Below are 23,942 nucleotides of genomic sequence, written 5' to 3'. Positions count from 1 at the left end.
CTCAACTATTTGACTGCTTGGCCTGTGTTAAAAGAATACTTAAATTCTTCCCTGATTGTACAGTGAATAGTACTCTTCCCTTTCTGTCCTACATTGTGAATGAGAGCTGCTAAATGGTCATGTCTGCAGAAGAGGTGGCTGTACTTTTGTAGTAAGGAAAGCAATACACAGGTAAGCAGTGATGCTTGTAAAGCATTTTGGGATCCAACTGGATGAAAGAACCCTATCTACACGTCAGATGATTATCTAGGAACATAGTCTGGGCACTGCAGTCGTAAAACTACAGGACAGAATATAATTAGGGAACGACAGGTTTCACTATAGTAAAGATAATGGTGTAATAAATCCTGTATTCTGTAGCATGAAGTACACACTTAGCTGTATGGGTGTCCATAGCTGCAAAAGAACATGCATAAAATATTAGGGTGGCCATGTTTTACAGTCACTGACCTAGGATAACGAATGCTTCCCCCACCCCACCCCTTGTTTCTTCAGCTACAGTGTGACCTGTGAAATGTCAGCCAAAACCTGTAGAATATATTTATTCTTACACATTTGGTATTTGGTCTTCTCCCACAAGTCACACACTAATAGCCTAGCTTGGCTTACATAGTAATGCAGTATAGTTACCTCCAGCCTATACTGCAGGTGACATGCTGTAAGCTCTTGTAAATATATAATAATTTCAAAGTTATCACATGACATTAGAAATAACAGAGTGAGTTATTTGACCTCTGAAGGAGGGATATTGCATACCTTCTCTCCATGCCAGTAGGTCACTGTGTTCCAATAGTAGCTGGGGGAAAAAGCAGGGGAAAGGGTGGGCTAAAAAGGATACCATTTAATAATAATTTATTTCAATATAGCATCTTTCATCTGAGGCTCTTAAACTGGTTTAAAACCATAACCCACTCTCATACCCCTGCAACATAGATAGGTATTATGCCTATTTCAGAGGCACAGAGAGGCTAGTGCCTAAATTCTCAAAGCATGGTACAAGGTTGTAGCTGCACATCTCTCACTAAAGCAACTGTCAACAGAACCAAGGGCCATTTGAAGCCAGGACTTTGGGGAGATGTATCTGCCCCTGGCCATCTCCCCTCCCCTCAGGCAGGCACCCACACCATTTCTCAGAGGGGGTATGCCTTTAAGAAGGCCTCCTTTTTCTCCCGGAAAGAGAAATGCTGCAGCAACTGCCAGCAGCACCAGGGGAAAGGGAAGACAAGTGGAGACCTTTTCTGCCCCCTACCCAGGAAGGCAGACCTTTGGAGCATATGTGGCCAGGACACACACATCCAAACACACACAGTACTACCCGGAGTAGCCTGTGGGGTTGGCTGTTCTGAACTCTAAGCTGTTTTGTGGTGTTGGGTAACTGGCTTGCAAGGGAGGTAAAAGAAGGAGGTGATTGAGGGTACAGCTAGGTGCTAAATCAGCACACGGAGGAGCATGAGAGTCAGGACTGAGCCTGCAGCTATGGGAGCAGGCAGTTTGGTGAGGTTAGAGGTTAGGGGAGCAGCCAGTAGGGCAGGAATGGGTGTTAGGGGAGCAGCCAGTATGTCTAGGGTCATGTGATGGGGAAACACTTAGGAAGGTAATTCAGGTCCCCTCCTGAATAGCAGAAGCAGAGCCTGCACCTGCCAACTCTCCCAGCTAGCAGCTTGGTGAGGATTGGAGAGCCTTGTATTTCAAATACATAATGAGCGTGGCTAGATCAGGAAAGTATTTTTTTTAAATGACTCATGTTGGTAAGATAGGACTTCTGAAGAGGAAGGAACAAAATCCTGAGCCGGGCAGCCTGAGGAGGAAGCAGTAAAACACTGGGCTCATTATGTTGGGGCAGGATGGGGTCTCTGGGTGATGGCATAGTTTAGGTGTGATATTGGTGGACTTAAAACAATTACTAAAGTCGCTTAGGTTGCAGACAAGGTGTGGGTCAAGAACTAACAGTAGACGTGCAGATACTACGGTGATGGGAACATTTAAGAACTCTGATATGCGGAAGTAGTTGGGGATAGCTTATGTAATAAATAAAACTCACTCCCATGGGACTAACAAGATTTCAGAATCATAGAAAGGGTTGGTCCAGGTTTACTTCTGTAAATGGAGGATAGTTCAGAAGGAGGCTGGGGCAGTGAGCACTTTTTCCAAACCTGCTTGCCTATGCCCAGTACAAAGATAATCATCAGGCAGAACTTGTAGTCTAGTATCTCTATAAATATTCATCATAATAATTCTTCACTTCAGGTAAAATGGTTGTATCTTATCAGAAAGAAGATGCAGGCCTAGTTTTCAAAGTGTCCCTTAAATAAATCACTTCAACTTTTGAATTCTCTCTTGTTTTTGAAGTGATGCTGTACTGCATTTGAGCAGCTGAATTAATTGAACAGGGTTTTTAAGAGCTCTGACTGATCTTTGCGGTAGGTAAGGAATTCTTTTCTGATGAAGGGAAAAAACAGATGGTATTCATAGATACTAAGGTCAGAAGGGACCATTATGATCATCTAGTCTGACCTCCTGCACAAAGGACCCCAGTGTCAAATCTAAGCCTTGAAATATTTGCCTATTAAATTTGGGCTTGTTAACATGCTTATCAGTTACGTACATAACCAAAGCATATGTCCTACAATGCAGATTCAAAAGCATCAGTTTCATGTTGAAGAAATGTACAATTCTATTTAAAAATAAGAGGCTCTTTAAAAAAAAAGAGTTTTTATTCTGTTGGCAGTAGTGGTTTGTCGTCATGTTTTGCAGGGCTCAGACCTGCCAAGTTTAAATTTTTCCCCCCTGTAGAGTACAGGGTTTTGGTCCTTTCTATAGGAAATCAAACTCTGTTTGATTTTTCTGATGCTGGGTTCAAGGCTTAGTACAGGCTGATGCCATCTGAAATGAGAGCGATCGGTGGGTATTAAGAAATAGCCCTGGCACTAAAATGTTTCAAAATCATCTTCTCTTACTGTAACCGGACGCAGACTCACCAGCAGCACCGCCTGCTGGTCGTCCTTGGGAATTAGCGTTTCAGCCTCTAGAGCACCCTCCTTAGGCCAGTGTCTCGCCTTGCTGCTGGCTCCCGCGTCCCTCCCAGGACCCTGGTGCCCCTTTCACTGGGTGCTGCCTCCTGGCAGTACCCCACAGTTCTGGGTCTCCCCCTCCCAGGGGAACCCCCCACCCACTGTCCCAACCTCACCTCAGTCATAGGCTCCTGCCAGTCACCAGCTAGCCCCCACACCCTGGGGCAGACTGCAGTATGAGCCACTCATCATCAGCAAGGTTGGGTTTGGACCTGCTGCCTCTGCCTACCCGTGGCTGCCCCTGCAACCCCTGTACCTAATAGACCTTACCAAGCCCTCAGCCTGGGGCTTCCCTAGGCCAAAGCTCCCATGCTCCCTTGGCTTTTCCCCAGCCCTGCTCAAAACTAGGTGTCCTGCTTAGCACCTTGCAGCCAGGCCCTTCTCCCTCTAGAAGCAAACAGAGACTCTCTGGGCCTCTGGCTCACAGCCTTTATAGAGCCAGCTGGGCTCTGATTGGGGCATGGCCCCCAACTGAGACTGCTTCCCCAATCAGCCCCGCTACCTTCCTTTTACCCCAGCCCTCTCCCAGGGCTATCTTAAACCCCTCTGGGTCCGGGCGGGTGTCCATCCCACTACACTTACCTTGCCTCATCCTTTAATTTAGATGATCCAAATTTAGATGCTGCAGGCTATCTCATAAGACCAAAATTCTAAGCAAATAAATATTTTTGTCCTTTATTTTTAATTTTCACATTTCTGATATTTCTCTGTTTATCCTACTGAAGTTTGAAATTTGCTATAGGCTAGATTGTGTCTTCTGGGATTAGCCCTCATCAAGGGGTGGTTCATAATTTGCACAATTCCAGTAGTGGAATTGGAAAGCCCTGTGCTTCATACATACTTCTGAGTCACAGTTCCTCCCTGTTTCTCCATCAGTGGCGGCTGGTGTCCAAACTAAGCGGTGGGCTGCAGTTAGCAAGCTATTCTCTGCCTGTGTATGTGTGCGCACACACAAACGCACACCCACACCCCTGGTTGTTATTTTCAAAATAAAAACTGGGCCACAGTAGTAGGGAGTGTCATTTGGAAGCATTTTGAAGGAGTATAGGGGATGGTGGTGGGTAAATGGGAAGAAAAACGGCCACCCTCTTCTACAACACTCCTCCCTACACACACACATACATATGCACACACACAGCTGAAAGCCCCTCTTCTTCTTACCTCATTCGCCTCATCTTACCTCATCTCTGCCCCCTTCAGCTCTGAAATGTCTCCCACCAGACAGTCCTAGGCTCAGAACTGCCCTCCTGCCTCTAGACATACACAGAAAATCCTCCATAGTTTGCACCATTCCTCTTCTAGCTGACACCCAACACCATCAGCCTCAAAAGCCCAGCTCAGAAAATCTACCCCCTTACATGTTGCTGGACCTGGAGACCAGGAGCAGAGGTGTCAGGGAAGGATCCTGGGAGCAAGAAGCATGTGCAGGGAGTCCTAGGGCTTGTCTACACTGTGGGGACTATGGTGCTGTAGTTAAATCAGCATAACCCTGTAGTGTAGATGCAGCCTACAGCAAGAGAAGGGGTTTTTCCATTAGGAAAACCACCTCTGAGCAATGGTAGCTAAGTTGATAGACGCATTCTTCTATCAACTTGGCTGTGTCAAAACTGAGGGTTGGGTTAGCATAGCTATGGCACTTGGGTGTTGATTTTTCATTCCCTTAAGTGGTGTAGCTATGTTGGCCAAAGTTTTAAGTATAGACTAGGCCCTAGACTCTTACCACTTCGAGGCAAACCTGGATTAGCCCCTCCCCTCAGAAGCCTGTATTCCTTCTTCCATGCTCAGCACTTCCACTTCTCAAGACAATTTTAGTCCCTGCTAGAGCCAGTTTTGCTATGAAGGTAAAATTTCCAGGCTTCATGCAATTTTTTTCAGCGCTGCCCAAGGGAAAATCTGCCCTGATTGGCTGCCTTCTCCAATTTCCCACCTTTGGGGAAGAGCAGCCAATCAGGGCTGCGGAAGGAGGCAGGTGCAGCTCTCCCTTCAGGAGCCCTAACAGAGTTAGGGTAGGGAGGGGATGAGGAAGCAGAAACAGTCCAGCAACTTAAGTCAGCTCTGATCCCTCTTCCTTCCTCCCCTCCTGTGAACAATGGGGCAGTCTGCTCCATCCTCCCACTCCTCCCTGAAACACCAGACCTGGGAAGGGGGAGAAGAAAATACCATTGCAGTTGCCCCTCCAGGCCTGGGGGAGAGGAGGTGAAGAGACCCCACAGCTGCAGGAGGAGTAGAGGTGCACTGGGGATCAAGAGGCAGATGTGTGGCTGGGAGGGGGCCGCAGAATTGATGTTGGGGCTAGAGGGGCAAAGTTGATGTGGGTGTTGGGGGACGTATACTTAATTGTTGGGCAGAGGGATGGGCAGATATGGGACAGGGGAGACAGCATTAATTAATTAGAATTTTAGGGCTTGGAGAAAAGCTGGAGATGTATTTTATACATGGCCTAGGTCCTCAAAGGTATTTAGGTATTGATTTTGAAGGGAGTTATGTGCCTAAATACCTTTGAGGGTCTGGGCCTACATCCCTCCCTCATCTTCTTCTGACAAGTCGCAATCAGAGACTATGAGCAATATCGGAAATATGGCATGGTAGCTTTTTATTTATTGGGTTATATACTGTACATAGCACCTATTTAAACATTCTAGGCTACCCACAAATGCATGCAGGTATCTCACCATGTTGCAATTTGTTACAACATAACTTTAAAATGGGAAGGCTGGTTAGTTTGTGCCTGAATTTATGCAGATATGTGACAATTTTTGCAAACTTGCAATCTCCTTGTTTTCAGTCAGAGCATATTGGCAGGTATGAACCTACTCCAGAATTTGATTGACATGTTCCACTCTTGGAGATTCTTATAATTCTGTATTACTTTTTATATGGTGCCTCAAAGAAGCAAGGCAGATTAATTGGTTGCCTTGACAACTTGTTTCTGTGCATTTTTGTCCATGTTAGCAACATAAAGCAAATGCCCTAATTCCTCAACCTCCTGTCTCATCAGGTGAAATTTTCTCTCAAAGGCTTTTTTAGACTAGGAAAGAGTTGTTTTACACAGTTCAATTAAGTGCTGTTTAAAAACATGTTAGCAGCTAGTGTAGACACGTGTGTCACCCTAACCACATGTTAGCTTGTCATGGTTGGGCATGGTACCCTATCTATTCTTTCTAATGCACTTTATGGTGGGTGCATTAGAAAGACAATAGAGAGGGTACCTTCCTCCTTCTCTCCTGCTGCCGACTCCTGCCCCAAACACCTGGCTCATCACGGGGGAATGAATTTGTTTGGGTTCTTTAGAAATATGTGAATGAAAAGAACAGTCATAAGAGAGAATGACTAACTGAGTTATACATTATATTTCTAAATAAATATGGAACTTGATTCCTCCTGGGAAGAAAGTCCACAAAGGGCATTTTACAGAATGGTGAGATGGACAATTTTCTTAGGCAATACTTAATCCTAAATGTTTCTTAAAAACACATGCAGGGATAGAAGTCTCAATGGAATGTTTCTAATATTAAAAATCCTTTGATTTCACACACACACATATATATATCTGCAATTACAAATTATATATGCAAAATTATTATATATACTACATATATATATATAATTTTGTAACATATTTAAGTTCACAATATATATATAATTTTGTAACAAGTTTAAGTTCACAATTTGAACCTGTGAGGAGGTGGGGCTGATCAAAGAGGACACCTCTAACTGTTCCACAGAAAGCCAGGAGCTCTATTTCAAAATATGCCAGCAGAGAAATATTCTCTTAACTAGAAAAGGAGTACTTGTGGCACCTTAGTCTCTAAGGTGCCACAAGTACTCCTTTTCTTTTTGCGAATACAGACTAACACAGCTGCTACTCTGAAACCTGTCATTCTCTTAACTGTGTCTAATGATACAGAGATGCAGGAAAACAGCTTCTTTTGAAGTCTTTCTCAAAATGCCCTCCTGCTAATGCACATCTTGCAGAATCTAGCCTGGTGTCTTACTACATTAAGCTGCCTGTTCTTCAAAGAGTAAGAAATGCTACAAAGGGCTGTAAAGGGAGCAGAACAGCTAGGACTGCTGTTTAGAGTTTCCAGAGATGCTACTAACAGGTTAAATCCTGCAGCCCTCAGTCAAGAAAAAATCCAATTGAAGTCAAAATACGTTTTCCCTCAGTAAGGTCTAGTTATTTCATAGTACAGCATTTCCCAAACTGTGTTCTGCGGAACACTGGTGTTCCACACAGTGTGAATAGGTGTTCCGTGAAAGAATCTAGAATTTAATTTTGACTCTTGCACTTGATTTTTGGACTACTTTATACAGGCTTTCCAGTTTGAAATTGTTCGTTCAAGTTATTTTAAATTTGTATTTTTGCTTTGTTTTATAAAATAAAATATATTTGAGCATAAATAATGCAATTTTTTATTTGAAAACCAAACAACTACAAAATAATAAGTGTTCCGTAATAGGCTAAAAAGTGTTCCGTGGCCAAAAAAGTTTGGGAAACGCTGTCATAGTATATTAAAACCTGTTAAACAAGCTCAATGAATGAAAAAAGTATGAAGACATTGAGGTAACTGTCATCCTATACCTCACACAGGCCAAATTCCGATTGATGTCAGTGGGAGTTTTAGTTGTGTTAGGGCACATCTATACAGCAAATGATTATAGCAAGGATAGACATACTCATGCTACCTTTACTCTAGCAAGCATGGGTAACTATAGAGGTGAAGAAGTGATGACATGGACTTCAGTGCAGGCTAGTCAGTGCGGAAGACTTGTGTTGCTTGCCCATGTTAAGCCAGTGCCACCACGTCTTCACTGCTATCGTTACCCATGCTAGCTAGAATAAAGCGCTTCATTTGCAGTGTAAACATACCCATCAGTTTGCAAGTGTGGAAATACAGTATAAAAATGTGTCAGTGTATAATGGAGAATTTGGGGGACAGGGCGGAGGGAGGAGACATACTGCAAAAACCAGACAGGAGGGCTATTGTTTAGTACCATTAGAGAGAAAATAATGGTCAGAGTTGTCAGTTAAGATATTTCAGAACCCAAATGTCTGAAAGAACAAAGCCCAACAGATAGGAAGGGAAAATGGAAATAAAAAGTTAAGATGTCAGAGTGTTGCCAACTCTCATCATATTTTTCTTAAAGTGTCAGCTCCAGGAACTATGTGTTTATGTGACAATCTCAGCTTTCATTTTTAAAAAATGTAAGTTTCTAGCCCCCATGGTTACACAGAAAAACTTGAAAATGTGACTCAAGTGAATCCCTAAAGGATCAAAAACCAGAGGGCAAATAAAAAGCAAACAAAGTTTATTCCTTTTTAAAAATACAGAGATTTTTTTAATCTCATGATTTTGGGGGGCATGACTCATGATTTTTGAATGCTTGTCGTTGACAATACTGAGATGGCAAAGAGGCTGAAACAAAGAATTATAATGAGCAACTCTGTGAGCTGCTTTATTTGGCTGTGAGAAAACATTTTAAATAATCTTATGCTGAAAAATATCAGGCTTTTTGGTTCCTTCACATAGTGCCAGAGTTGTTAGATAGCTTTCCAATATGCCCATTACATGGGTGTTCAATGATCTATCATGGTGCCGCAAATTGATGTCCTCTGTATGCAATACAGACAATGAGTTTTAGAGCAATCTGCCACTGAAATTAATGTCTGCACTAGAAAGAACTTTTTATTAAAGATGATGCATGAAATAATAGGTGAGCCTTTCTTCTTCCTCTGTTTTCCTCTGGAATATTTTCTTTCGTAGCTGGGGTGAGACATGGTGGTAGGGTGACATCCAAGCAGCGATACTGGACTTCATTCTCTGCTGTGCCACAACTCCTCTTGGTGGTGGGGGTTGGACGCTGGATGGAAAGCAGTGATAGTTTTACAGCTCCCTGATTCTCAGGGTCTGACTTTTAAAAACTCTTTAAAAAATGGAGGGGATAGTTCTGTTTCCTTGCTGATGTTCATAAGAGACTTCTGGGTGTGCCTGAGGGCAGGCCTGCACTCCATTCCCTCCCTCTCCATACCTGCTGCCTCTTCACTTTCAGCTTTGCTGCTGCTATTATGGGTAGACAGCTTTTGGGTACACCGGGGAAGAACATACACAGGCCACCCCCCAGAGGAGAACATGAATGCTATTATTATGGTAGACAGGCAATACAACTGGTCATCAACAAAAGAATAAACGTTCTGTCAAATGCACAAACTGACAAAAAGGAAAGAAAAGAAAAAAAAATGAACTGCTTTCAGTTATAGGAATCTTAGGTAATACTTGTAGCAATAATAGGCGCAGTTTTTTAGGACAGGAATATGATTCTTGCATTGTTTGCGTCCCTTCTGAAGTCTCATTTGAAAAATCCCCTATCCCAAAAGATAAAAGTCATGGTACAGATGGTTCTCATGGGACTATTCAACAAATATTTCTAAAGCTGATGACATTTTGTTTATCTGCATGGCAGGTCACCTTTTAATGAAATGTTAAAGGTTGAGATTTAAACCCACAGAAGTCAGGACATTCAGAGATCAAATTGCTTCGCTACTTTGTTCCTTTTCCTTTCATCTCTCCTGGTTTTCTATTTCTCTCCATCACTTCTTTAGTCTGTATCCTGTGTACCCCTTACTGCCTATGCCATCTCTATCTCTACACGCATGTGAAGGCATTAGGACAGAATAAATTCCTGATGACTTTCTCTTGTGTGAAGCTATCTGTTAATTAACTACAGGTAGTGTTTGAAATATTTTTATACCTTTGTCCTGGTTAACTCATTCATGAAATAAGTAACTGTATGTCCCATTACAATTGCAGGCAAAGACCCCATTGTATAAAAAACATGCTCAGGAGTCAGAAATAAGGGTGGGAAAGAGGAATAGAGGCTTAAGAACAGATGGGGTGAAGAACAGGATGAACTAAAAGCAAGCCAACCTTACATCAGAATGTCTTGATTTTGTGGGTTTAAATCACAAAACCATAGATTTTCAGTTTGAAGAGAAGACATATTGTACCAAGAAACCTTGGAGCAATAGGTGGAAATTTTAGAAAGTGGTAACCATGTACAAGTAAGCTGATACGAGATAATACCCTGCCTAAATGGAGAGGTAGATGAAGCAGCATCTCCCATGTCATTGGTCTTGCCTTCTCCGAACTCTATGGGTCTTCAGCCTCTCCAAGTGGGGAGTTGGTGGGAGGCAGTAGTGTGAGGGATGCCCATCTCTGCCTGTTCAGGCTGTATTAACTCCTAAATATAGCTCCCTTATGGCATGGAGCCTCCTCCCTTCAATGGGGGACTGAAGGGGAAGTGAGCCATGCTGACAGGAAGCAGTGTGGAGAGCAGCAGGACCCAGGAGACTTCCCACACCTGGTTTTAGTTCTGTAGAATAAAATCCAAGTAAATCAATACTTCTCTTTTTTTTACCAGCACTCTCCAAGCTACCAGACTTTTATGGCTTTTAGAACCTTCATGCATCACTGGTATTATTTATGGATTAATGTTGTGATATGTGTTGATGTCAGGCAGAGTGACATGCAGCAAAATGTCAAGAAAGCACTGATCAAAGCTGAATTCAACCTCGTGCCTGAGTCAGATCTGATGGCTCTGTCTGTTCTTTCTTTCTTTGGTGGCAGGGAGTCATTAGCTATTACAGTGCCTTTGTTGTTGAAATGCAAAGAACTAAATGGACAGGTTGTGAAACATTTGTAGCCCAATCAGTACTGGAACAAACCACTTATGCCCATCAGACTGCAGAGCCTTTACTAGGGCTGTATATCCAGGTTCCTCAGAAACCCAAATAGCAGCGTTTGGATAAACTAGAATAAATCAAATAGCTCCATATTTGAACTTCTTTGTTGTTGTTGTTTTACTAGATTTGCTAATGCCTCAGAATCATATGGTACTAAAATAACACCAGATTTGTCTGTGAGATTTCCACCATCCAAGAACTGAAATTGTACAAGAAGACCCAGTCTCACATTATTTTTGCTTCCTTAAATAGTTCTGAGATGCTATAAATGCTCATAAAAACAGCTTTTTACTTTGTCATAGGGGACTGGTTCACAGAAAAACGAAAATCACAGGTGCTTTTCTCTCTCGTGAGAGAGATTCATGCTTTATTTGCGCTCTCCAAAGTTGGACAAGGATGTGTACATTCCAAAGAAAAAGAACAACAAACTCCAGCGTCACATTCAAGTCCCCCAGCAGTCAGGTTCAGCTGCCTGAAGCTTCCAGTGTTTAAAAACTTTCCTCACTCAAGCCACGAAGCTGTTTTTCTCTGGGTTTGGAATATGCTGGATGGCCTCAAACTCTGCTTCTTTTAATCAGCCTCACCTGGCCTGCTGGGATTAAATTAGAGTAATTATCCCCTTTCTCTTCTACCTAATTTGTCATTAAAGTAACTCCACACCGCACCAGAACACCCCACCACATAGCTGTAAGATAAGTGGTTGTGACCTAGGGAAATAGGGCTTGTCTGTTCCAGAATCAAACCCATGTTCCGCCAAGCCCAGTATCCTGTGTGTCAGTAGCTGGTACTTGCTGCTTCCAAGGAAGGTTCAAGAAACCCTGCTGTGAACAAGAAACCCCCAGGAAGTTTCTTTTCATCCCAGTGAGGGAAGCCCTAATCCTCAAAAGTATTTAGATGCTTAATTCCCATTGATGGCACAATATCATTTCTGCAGAGCTGTTTGCAAAATACAGCTTGTCAAGGCTGGACATTTATGGCTAAGGCTTGTAAGAAAATTGTATGCCATGATTTTTGTTCTGGAAACCGCATCTTTCAACACACGCTGCCATTTTTTACAGATACTGCAAATTTGAGGTACGTGATCCTGTGTGCCAGGTCACACTGCTAGTCATCAGATTTCGGCCAGCCGCCGCCCCGGTCATGACAGAGGGGCAGCTGAGCCAAATTAGTGTGAGTGGCATTGCCATCTAGTGCACAGGGTCAAATAGTTTTTTTTATGGTACTTAAACTGACCTCACCAAAACCTCAACTTTAACAAATTGTGACCACAAATTTTGAACCAAAAAAATCACAACTTTTTACAGCCTTTTTTATGGTCTGGTCCAATGTCCACTGAAGTAAATGAGAATCCATTGACTTCAATGGGAGATGGATCTGTCCCATAGTTAGCAATCCCATCCCTCCCTGAAGACTAGATGATACATTGTTTTCAGTTCAGTGTGGCAGAGAGTGATCTGTATTGGTTGTCACACCTCATACTAATTGGGTGCAGATTGTTCTTCATATATACGAGATTTAACTTCCTCTTGTGGTTTTCTCCTTCCCCTCAGCTGGACAATAAGAACATGAGAGGAAAGGGGAAACAAAGCCTGTGAGCACACACTTAGATAGCTTATTATAACCATGCTATCCTGCTAATGATATTTACTAAGCTCTGCTACATGAAAATCTGTCAGTCCAATAAATCCGTGCACAGGAGGTACAATCTAAACAATTACTCAGTGTATGTGATCACTTGGTTATGTGCGTGTCTAAATAAGAACATATGATGATGATGAATTTGATCAAACTTTCTGCAATCAGATATATTTGCTCCTCTAGCCATCCAAAGAGTCTTTTTTCCCCCTTAAAGGTCTACTGCCATTCATATCAATAAATTACTGCCAGTGATAGCAAAACTAGTAATCCAGTGATAGGAGAGATGAAGGAGATGTCATTTTGGGTACCTCTGCACTGGATACCAGTGGTGGCAGGGTGTAGGGTCTGTGTAGCTACACTCTGCAGTGAAAAGCAGGGTGGGTCCAAACTACAGTGTGTAGCTACACACATCAGTGAAAGGCTCAGGTGGGGTGTGGGGAGAGGCACCAGGGAAAGCTCCAGCAGTGAGGAGCTACAGGAGCCTTTCCCCACTACCTGAGTGTTTCCCTCCAATGGGGAAAGACTCTGAAGCAGGAGCTACAGGTGTCTTTCCCCTCTGCTGGAGCCTTTCCCTGCAGGTGGGAAAGATTCTGGCAGTGAGGAAGCAGTAGGACACTACACAGGTAAAAATAGCAGTGTAGAGAGCAATGTAGAGTACATACCCACAGGATTTAGTCATGTCTTTATTCTACTCACCTAAGCAATATACACTGCTATTTATACTCATGCGAGGGTTTGTGTACTGTATGTACTCTCCACGCCACTGTAAATGTACTTTACACACCTCCCTCACTCACTCACTCATTTTCACCTGGCTGGGGAGGGTCCCTTTTCAGCCCGGTGTTTGGTTGAAAGCTGGACACCTGGCAACCCAATGCCACTGGCATTGCTGATGGAGCAGAGGGACTGGGGGTGGGTGGGAAATGAGCTAGACAAGACAGGTAGGGAGGAACATGGTTGTCAAGGGGCTTGAAGGTAATAAAAAGAAGCTTGGACAACTTGATGTGGTGAAACATGGAGCCTGTGGTGGGATTTGGAGAGGGGTAATATAGCCAGAGTGATAGGTAAGGAGATGACCATAGTAACTGCGTTTTTGTGGATTGGTAGGGGCTATATGAATGTCAAGAATAATGGAGTGAATGAGTTGACAATAATTAAGATGAGGGACTGGAAAAGAGTGCTGGCTGTCTAGACCGAAAGAAATAGGTGGATTTTAGGAATGTTATGGAGAAAGGAAAAGCAACATGTGGACACAGCCTGCAAGTGCAGGACAAGAGGGATAGGGGTCAAAGGTGGAAGCCCGGCAGCTGGCTGGAGTGATAGAGTAGGGTGGCAGTTACAGGGAAGCTGGGCCTGCACTTGGAAGAAGGTGTATTTTTAATCTGTGTTAACTAACCTGTGTTAAAATCCTAGTGGAAAAAAAACTCTTGTAGTTTTAACCTATGTTGACTGGTTGAGATAAACCCTAGGCTCCCCCCTGGAGGAAGTAGGGAGCATTTTAAAAGAAAGATAGCCGTTTTGGTTTGCCCATGTTAAGTTTAAGTTAATAGCAAGACATCCAGAAGGGAAATGTCAGAGACACAGCCTGAAATAAAGGATTGAATAGAGGAACATAGGTCAAGAGGGTAAATGAGGTGAATCTGTGGGTCATTGCCATAAAGAAGGTTCAGTCTCCACATAGTTAATATAGTTCAGTCTCCACTTTCACTCTGTGCCCAGACTGCCAGTTAGTACAATTAAGATGCAGATACTTGTCCAACAGGAAATGGACCAAAATCATCAACTCATTTTATATGCCACCCACTGGTAAAAATTCTAGTCCCTACTAACCTGATCCACATTGAACCAGTGACCCAGCACTAGAAAGCTACATAGCCCATGGAAAATCCCCAGAGCCATGCAGTTCTCGGACAGAGTTTTGTTATGATTTGTTTTTAATCAAAACAGACAGTGAAAGCTTTTTAAATTGATTTTGGGGATCTGTGTCATAAAACATTTAAGCAACACATGGGTTATTTATTCATGTGGGTTTTTAAATCGCTGACTTTTTAAAAAATGCATCTGATTTCCAGTGTCACATTGGTGCTGCAATTACTTAGTCAGCTGTTCAGGGGAAGAAACCTGGGACTCTGTCTTTGACTCTGACGTAACTGTATTGGTAAAGGCTCAGTAAATCCAGTTCTGGTGCTAAATGAAGTGTTTTAATGAACAGCTGATTACTTTTTCCACCTGGTCCCTTAGCTGTCTGTGGAGAGCGAAAGGGTACATTTACTTATTTTATTTCTCTTGATTGTTTCTATATAAAGGATCTTTCCCAGCCTCAAGATATTTGGATTAATCAGAAGAATAAATGTTCATGTATTTCATGCACAGCATATTCTTTTGCCTTAGGGACAAATCCTCAACTTGTATAAATTGTTCTAGCTCTACTGAGATCAATGCAGCTACACTGACTTACACCAGCTGAGGATCTAGCCTCCACTTTTTAAAATGAAAATGACGACAGGTTTACGGCTCTAAAAATGGCATCTTATTGCAATTGCGCTGAATCCCCCATGCCCCTTTGAGGAAACTGACAGAGAAACTGTATAAGCAGCATCTCAGAGCTGGGCAAAACTTGTCAGATGCATCATCCACCATCTGCCACTGTCAGGTACAGCAAGTTTTTTCAAGAAAGCGGAGTAACATTTGTATTCTTAGGCAAATGTAGGCTTCTAGCAGATTCACAAACACAACATGCTGTAGCTTCTATCTCTGTGTAATTCTTCCCTTTCTGCATGTTAATGTAATGAATGAAAATGAAAAGAAAAAAGAATATTTGTTTTTTATTTTTGCCTCCCAACCAGAGCTCAGAATACCAGAAATAAGAAGAAGGTCAGGGAAGCAGTTTAGGAGTCTCTGGGAAGCCCAGCATTCTCCCACTCAAGGTATTCTAATCTGCATCCTAAACACACTGCAAGTTTCCAAAACTGGCAAGGGCAGAGACAGCACTGTACAGAACAGCATACCCAGGCCATAGAGACAGTGTCCTTCTGCCACTCCCTAGCAACCCCTTCTGGCTAGTGGAAGGAGTGGCATTGATGGGCTCCAATGGGAGTCACATCCAACCTTCCTCACCAGAAAAAGATCGTATCACGGAGGTTTGCGGGTCATGAAGTGTAAGATAAGTCAGTAAAGATGAGGGAAAGTGTAGGACCACTATTTAGCAGGGCAGGAGAGCTAATAATGGAGCACATCATGAAGGTGTTTAATGCCTATTTTTCTTCAGTCCTCACTAAAAAGGTTAATTGTGACCAGATATAACACAATTAATAGTAACAACAAAGGGGAAAGAACACAAGCCAGAATTGGGAAAGAACAGATTGAAGAATATTTAGATAAGTGAGATGTATTCAAGTTAGCAGGGCCTGATGAAATTCAGCCAAGGATATTTAGGGAACTAACTGAAACTGCGTGTGAACTACCTACAGCTGTGGGCACCATGCAGCAACAGTCAGGTTTGGCCCACCCATCTCTCCGTAGGTTTTCAATGTCACGTGACACACAGCCTGGTACCTTTCTGTGACCCACAGTTTGGGAACCCCTGGATTAGACAAACATCCGTCAAGGATAGTCGAGGTATACCTGGTCCTGCCTCAGTGCAGGGAGATAGACTAAATAACCTGTCACAGGGTAGCTGGTCCCTGTGGATGGATTAAGTCCAGCTCCCCTGGACCAGAGCAAGTGAGCCCAATACAGCCAATTAAAGAGGGCTGGACTGCACCTGAGCCTATAAAGGGCTGCTGATAGGCATTTGGGGATGGACTGAGACTGTCTGTGCCGTGGGGTGGAAAGGCCCATGCTTGAGTGGAGCCAGCGCCTATGGTGAGTGCCTGGAACAAGGGGCCAGGGCTCAGGGAAGCAGCAGGAAGGGAACAGAGCTGACTAGAACTGGGAAACTGCCAGGAGCAGGAATGCTAGAGACTCCTGGAGGACTGGCCCTGAGGCTAAGGAATGAGTTAAGACTGTTTTCCTGTTTTTTTGCTAACCTCCTTGTGAAAGAGTGGATGTGGCAATGCCTGTTTTGGAGTGGGGGAGAAGACCTGCCCAGTAACATGACCTCTCAAGGTCCCTCGCAGCCCTACGTTTCTATGGTTCTATGCTTTTCACGTAAAATAATTGGCTGTCCACTTGAGTGTTGGTTTGTGACCTCATTCTCCTAATCTAAAGGACAATAACAGCTAGCACTTTCCCCTGTGCAGAAAGGTGCCAATCAGCAGAAGAGCCAGGGGAAGATGCCTATGTTGGATTTACTACTGTGGCCCACATGCAGTGCCTCCTCTGAGTGGCACTGAAGGGGAAGCCAAAATTAAAGCTGCCCTCATAATCACGTGGCAGCACTCTCAATTTTCTGCTATCCTCCCCATCAACCTCCACTGCACAGTCCTCACTGTTATCTCAGCTCCAGATCCTAGATATCCACTCATCCCTTTGTGAACAAGCCTTGATGGCGCTTGAATGTTGATATGTTTAATTTAGTCTATTTGTTATTATTATTATTATTTTATTATTTAATTCTCAATGTGTTTTATTTCCTAGTAGCAAAACAATGTAGCCCCATGGAGGCCTAAAATACCTCTCCATTTAGAGAAGGAACTTAGAGTTCCACAGACTGAAGTCTCGTACTTTATGCGTGTGCTTTGTATTTCCAAGGTCCCGAGTTCAAATTCAGTTACAGTCATATCATAACTTCATTTTATAAATCTATAATTGAACCGATAGAAAAATTGTGTTAATTATAATGATGCATTGTACCTCAAAATAGCACCCCAAAACCCCCATATTCATCACTTGTATATGGTTATGATATACTTTGTACAAAGAAGGCCTTGTGAGGTATCATTGGAAAAGTCATAGTCTGTTGACCATTCCTGTCCTGTTGAAAATTATGTATCATCATCGTATATGAAGTTATGAGATTTTGCTATATGTTTGTTACCAAAACATATTGTGAGTCTGGGAAACGCCTACAGACTAGCCCCTCAGAAATGACAAAGAAACTGCAAACACAGAAGCCTTACATGCCAAGCCTCACATAGACAAAAGGTGTGAACAAGAATTTGCAATTCACATGAAAGACAGTTGCTTGAGCACGTTCACCAAGGAGCTGCCTAACCCCCATGACACAGCATCTTTCCAGCACCTGGATGGGAGTATAAAATAAGGGACAATGACATCACCTCTTCATCTCTCCTCCCACACTACACTGAAGGCAGAAAGATCATTTGAAAAACAAAGAAACATTTCAGAGAAGCTTTCCAGTTAGCACAGACTGCTGTAGGTTTTGGATAAGAGAAACTTTATTCCTTCAAATTTGACTTAGCTTGATAAAGTTTAGGAATTAGACTGATTTTTATCTTTAATTTTTTTTTGTAACCAATTCTGCGCTCCTATGCCAAAACTACTTATATATCACTTAAAATCTATCTTTCTATAGTTAATAAATGTGTTTTATGTTTAGTCTAAGCCAATGTGATTTTGGCTGAAGTATTTGGGGAATTTACTCAGGTTACAAAGGATGCTACATGTCCACTGCCCTTTGATGGAATGGTGAACTAATTAGTGAGCTTGCTCTGATCAAGAAGGTCTTGGGTGAAAGGCTGGGGCTGGAGGGGATTTGTTGGTGTCTTCCTGTATACAGTTCATAAGTGGCTGAGGAGAGTATTCATGTACTTCGCTGAATCTTCCTCTGCATGATGATGGCTGAGTGAACAGAGCCTGGAGGGGTTTGCTGTTCACTAGCATAGCAGTGTAGGAGACAGCCTGGGCAGGACAGTTAAAGGGGTCACAGTTGTTCCACAGTCCAGATTCCGCCATGGGGAATGTCACAATCATATCTTACCACGTTTTAAAACAGTATCAGACAAATGGGATGACCAGGATAATTATGGGTCTGTCAGCCTGACATCAATCATAGGCAAAATAATGGAATGGCTGGTACAGGACTTAATTAATAAAGAATTAAAGGAGGGTAATGTAACTAATGTTGGTCCCTGTGGATTTATGGAAATAGTAAATTTATTTGATATCTTTTTTGATGAGATTACAAATTTAGTTGATAAAGATAATAGTGTTGATGTAATATATTTAGACTTTTGTAAGGCTTTTGACTTGGCACTGAATGACATTTTGATTAAGAAATTAAAATGATACAAAATCAACATAGCACACATTAATGGATTAAAAACTGGGTAACTGGCATGTCTCAAAATGTAATTCTAAATAGAGAATCATCACTGAGTGGGTGTATTTCTAGTGGGGTCCTCCAGGAATGAGCTCTTGGCCCTACATTGTTTAGCATTTGTTACAATGACCTGAAAGAAAACATAAAAACATTACTGATAAATTTTGCAGGTGACAAAGATTAGGGAAGTGGTAAATAAAGAAGAGGACAGGTCACTGATACAGAGCATTCTGGATCACTTGGTAACATGGACACAAGCAAACAACATGCATTTCAATATGGCCAAATGTAAAGTCAGACACCTAGGAACAAAGATAAACTTACAGGCGTCATGCTGTCTGGAGTGGCTCACAATTGTGAATGCCTACCTAAGGGCAGACTGACAGAAAACAGGGGAGACACCCCAAACTGGTGGTGTGGTCTATTATTAGATTTCACCACGCTTGTAACAAATGTGAATTTCTGGATCACTATCCCAGTCTTACCATGGAGGCATAGACAATCCCCTTAGACGCTCCAGTCTATCTTGCCACCCAGACAAACCAGACTTAGTGATAAATGGTCACTTAAACCAAAAATCACACTACATCAGGTTGCTTCCAGTCCCAAGAGACCAGTCACTTGGTCAATTGATACTCTGAATCTTACACCAAAGACAATGCTGGTAGCCAATTCTATAGTAAAGGAACTAAAAGTTTATTAGCTAAGAAAAGGAAATGGGAGTTATTGAGAGGTTAAAGCAGGTAAAATATATGCACAGGTGAGTTACATTTTGTAACTCAAAATGGTGGCAGTGATGTAATAAACTGCCAGCTTCCCAAAAGTCTTTTCAGGGTACCCAGATTGTCTCTGGGGCTCTCTGCTTTGCATCTGGTACACTTTCTTGTAAGAGTTCAAACAGTCCCCAGGTGCAGGATCTTTCCTTGAATCCATATATATAACTTTTTCTGACAGAAAACAAGCTGACAGTGTCTCTACCCACATGAGCTTTCCCTTTGATGATGGTGAGTGAGGAATGCACTTTGAATCTTTGACCTCCAGTCATCACACACAATGGCTCTTGCTTTGAAATTAGCACTTTTCTGTTAAAGTCCTTTATTAGCATCCCACAAGGCTTCTTTCATGGGTTATATACTGTAAATGTTTGCTGCTACATTATAACAGGATATAGATAAGTGAAAACAATGCAAGTAACAATGAAGTCTAAACACCAAATACACTCTTCTACCTTCACCAATCACTTTAATCTGTCCTAATACACAAGTGAATTGGCCTGAATATACGCTGGTGTGACCTGGGTCTGCCAGTGTCACAACAGGATGGGGGATGCTATCCTGGGAAGTATTGACTCTGAAAAAGACTTGGGGGGTTATGGTGGATAATCAGCTGAATATGAGTTCCCAGTGCAATGCTGTGGCCAAAAGAGTTAATGTGATCTGTTGATGTATAAACAGGAGACTCTCCAGTAGGGGTAGAGAGATTATATTACCTCTGTATTCGATGCTAGTGTGACCGCTAGCACAATACTGAGTCCAGTTCTGGTGTCCATAATTCAAGAAGGATGTTTAAAAACTGGAGAGGTTCAGAAAAGAGGCACAAGCATGATTAAAGGATTGGAAAATATGCCTTATAGTGAGAGACTCCAGGAGCTCAATCTATTTACCTTATCAAAGAGCGTTTGAGAGATGACTTGATCACAATCTATAAGCAACTACATGGGGAATAGAAATTTGATAATAAAGGGATCTTTAACAGACAAAGGTATAACAAGATCCAATGTCTGGAAGTTGATGCTAGACATATTTAGACTAGAAACAAGGCACAGTTTTTAAACAGTGAGAGTAATTAACCATTGGAACAATTTACCAAGAGTTGTGCTTGATTCTTTGTCAGCGAAACTTTTAAATCAAAATTGGATGTTTTTCTAAAAGAAATGTTCTTGTTCAAACAGGAATTAATTCAAGGAACTCCTATGACTTGTGTGGTGTATTGAAAACTGTGTTAAAATTGTGATCTATCACTTTAAATTCTCAGGAGGTTTTCCAGGTCATGCTTGCAGGCCAGTGGTTCGGTAGGGGAATGTGTGATCTTGGCCTACAAGCAGTCAGTCTGCAGCCATGTCCAGATGCAGCATATCTACGGAAATAACCATGTTAGAAGAGATGGCAATTTAAACAAACAGTCCAGTTAAACAAGCAACAGTTAGGATTAACGTTGTTCCCTTACACCTCCCCCGCAAAATCCAGAGTTTTTATGTGTGGTTTTACATGCCATAGGCATAGTGATCCTCCCCACCTATTTTTTGTTTTAACCCAATCATTTAACCTAGAAATCACAATTTCACAGAATTGAACTGTTTCCTCCCCTTAACTTATGTTTGTTTTCATGTGTGAAATGTGGTAGAGAAGATCTTAACCAACACATGTGCCATAATAAGTAGGCATCACAGCTTTTGATAATCATGGAGCTCAGGTTTACTCAAAATAGCCTCACCTCTGTGAGTAAGTCAAGTCTGTGATTTTAACTTAGTATTTTGAATGACACCAACTATTTCCATCTCAGATAAGAGCTTGGTGAATAGAGGCCCCTATACTGGCGCTGTCATGAGCATGGTAAATGGTCCTTTTTTTTTTAGCTCAGATGGGTGCCTGGTGTGGTAGTGCAGATCATGAACCTTAGAAAAGCAAGCCCTGCAGCACAGCACTCCAACATACATGTGAAATGTCTGAGTCCAGCCAAAGGGTGATTTTACAGATAACTCCCAACATATGCCATGTGCTGGACGTTCAGGAGATTCTATTGATGCTTCTTTGGCTGAGAAGTAGCTGAAACGTGGGGCCTTGCAGGATGGTTTCTGTTTGTATGAGATATGGTGACATAGAGACACATGGTGTCCTTAGTTAATTCATTAATTCATGCATCCTGTTTCCTTGAACAGTGATAGGAACACAACAATGTGCAGGCAGCTCTCTTTTAGCAGAAGCTTTGGTCAAGGTTCCTGCACCCGGTTCCAAGAAAATTCTCTGCTTCTGTTTCTCTCCAGGGACCCTCCACAAAGAAATGCAGACTCTCTCTGCTGACTGCCTACATGGTAGTTTTGTCCCAGCCTCTAAGCTTGAACCTTCGGAAACCCCCATTATCTGTATGCTTCTCTATGGGATTTATAGTCTTGCTGGGTGGCTCTGCATGTCAGCACCCTCCTTTGTCTACCCCTGTTTTTATTATGCAAAGTATAGGCTGTGGAGCTGGGGGAGCCACCCAGACCATATAACCCCACCACTTTTAAGAGGGGCTACTCACTCCAATTTGCACTGGCCACCCCTCTGTCGTGACTGAGGGGTGGCCAGGCCAAACCTGAGGGGAGCTGTGACCATGTGCACCAGGTCTCAGTGCCACTCTCTCAGAGTGACAGAGGAGTGGCTGGGCCAAACCTGAGTGACCGTATATGTCACAGCGGGGGATGCACCACAGTAATGGGGTCCTGCTCTGTGCAGCACCTGTCAGCTGCTGAAACTACAGCAGCTCCTCTCAACACTAGTGGACAGCCAGGAAGTGGGACAGACCCATGACCCACAGATGAGTCTCATCAGCAGTGAAGGGTTAGGTAAGGAGCAAGGCGAGGGAGGCAGGGGCTGCTGGGAGGAGACAGTAGGGGGGCTCCCTCGAGGGCTGAGGCCCCTGAGAGGGGGTGCATGTAGGGGCTCATGGGCCAGGGGGGTCAGGCTGCTGGTGGAGGGAAGAGGGGTGCCGCAGAGATGGTGGAGGGTCACGCAGGAAGGGCAGCGCTATGGCCCCCCCCACCACCACCACTTTAAATGGCGCTCCACAGCCCCTGATGCAAAGGAATGTAGCACACCCTTTTACTGTAAGAAGGTCTGGGATCGCCTTTGCTCCCAAGACCCCTAGCAGTGGGCTGTTAACATCTCTTTTATAACTGTTCATAAGATGTGCCAGTGTTGAGTCATGTGCTTTGGGCCTTGTCTGGACTAGGTTTGAAAAAATGGTAGTGTTCGCTAACATTGTTAGCTAATATTTTTAAAATGTTGTATAGGCAAGGTACACTGCCTTTCACATGTGCTAACCTGGCCATGCTGCAGCCTAGCTGAGATTTTAACTCAGCTTAGTGTGTGTTGAAGCCAGTGTGCCTTGTCTACACTTATCTAACCATGCACCTTCTCAACCCTAGTCTAGGAAGAGCCTTGGATTACTTTCTAAACCTAGTCATATGCTTTAAATTCCTGAGGCTGCAAGCTACAGCGTGTGGTACTTCCTGTGAGGAGCTGACTGTCTTCAGTTACCACTGAATCTACTTGAGGGGTTTGAGCACCTCCCATACACCAGCAGCAGAGCTGTCCAAAATGAGATAAATGAACACCAAAATATGCCATAAAAATTGAAATCTCCAAACCTACACTACCCCCAATAGAGCTGTTTAAATTGTGAAATTATATTTGTGAGTTTTCATCAAATAGCCAGATTTTTTTTCCTGTATTTTCCATGAAAGCTTCTCCTGGTTCTTCAGGGATTCTCAATAGGCTATCGGCCATGGATTTAAGAATACCCAAATACACTCTATGTCCTAATCCCGCAACACTTTAAAGTGTTTGGAGCCAGCAACAGCAGTCACACAACAATTCAGTGTGTTTCCATGTCCTGCCAGTGCAAAAGACAGGCAGAAGATGCCTCATGAGAGATTTGGTGGGTAGTTGTCCTGCCTACCGGTTGTTTTTCCCACTCCCAAAGGGGGGTGGGGAAGCAGCCTGGTTGTGTGCTCCTAAAGAAACCATAGGGAGCAAATGCTCAGGAGGCCTCACTCCAGATGAGACAACATAAGATATGGTGGGCGGTCTGGCCTGGCATGTGGGGAGAAGGGCCTATTATAGGGCGTGGTTAGGGGAGAGGAGAAAGGAGAGCTCTGAGATGTAGGGAGGATCGGGCCTTATAGGGGAGGTTTCCAAAGTCTGCATAAGATTTGTATAAGCACCTGAATGTTTGGATGTTTATCTGAGCCAACATGAACTCCAAACCCCATTTGTGCTACAGGATTCAATACTTCACACTAATTCCCCTCAGATCTTCCTGCCTTCAGCTCTTTCTCTCACCCTGCCCTTCTTTTCTCAGTAATCTGCCATCCTTGTTTCCCCAACCTCCATGTTTCTTTTTGTTCTCCCTCCCTTCTCCATTGTTCGTCTTCCCTTTGCTGGGTTGCCCCCTCCCACTTCCACAGGATATTATAACTGTGCTTTTACAATGCAAGTGATAGCTTGAA

The 23,942-nt window shown here is 43.0% G+C and overlaps 1 long non-coding RNA gene across 1 annotated transcript; it reads right to left on the bottom strand.

The window, feature by feature from the left end:
- Window positions 1-5,696: 5,696 nt before the first annotated feature.
- Window positions 5,697-18,919, bottom strand: LOC122464820. Its single transcript, XR_006289212.1, has 3 exons — window positions 18,798-18,919; window positions 11,309-11,312; window positions 5,697-5,709 (listed from the first exon to the last, which is right to left on the bottom strand). It is a non-coding gene; the product is annotated as an uncharacterized LOC122464820 (long non-coding RNA).
- Between the last annotated feature and the right edge of the window lie 5,023 nt (window positions 18,920-23,942).

This window comes from Chelonia mydas, chromosome 3 (genome assembly GCF_015237465.2).
Source record: "Chelonia mydas isolate rCheMyd1 chromosome 3, rCheMyd1.pri.v2, whole genome shotgun sequence".
In the NCBI taxonomy this organism is placed as follows: Eukaryota; Metazoa; Chordata; order Testudines; family Cheloniidae; genus Chelonia; species Chelonia mydas.
Note: the sequence above shows the minus strand (reverse complement) of the source record. Positions and strands in the feature narration are given on the sequence as shown.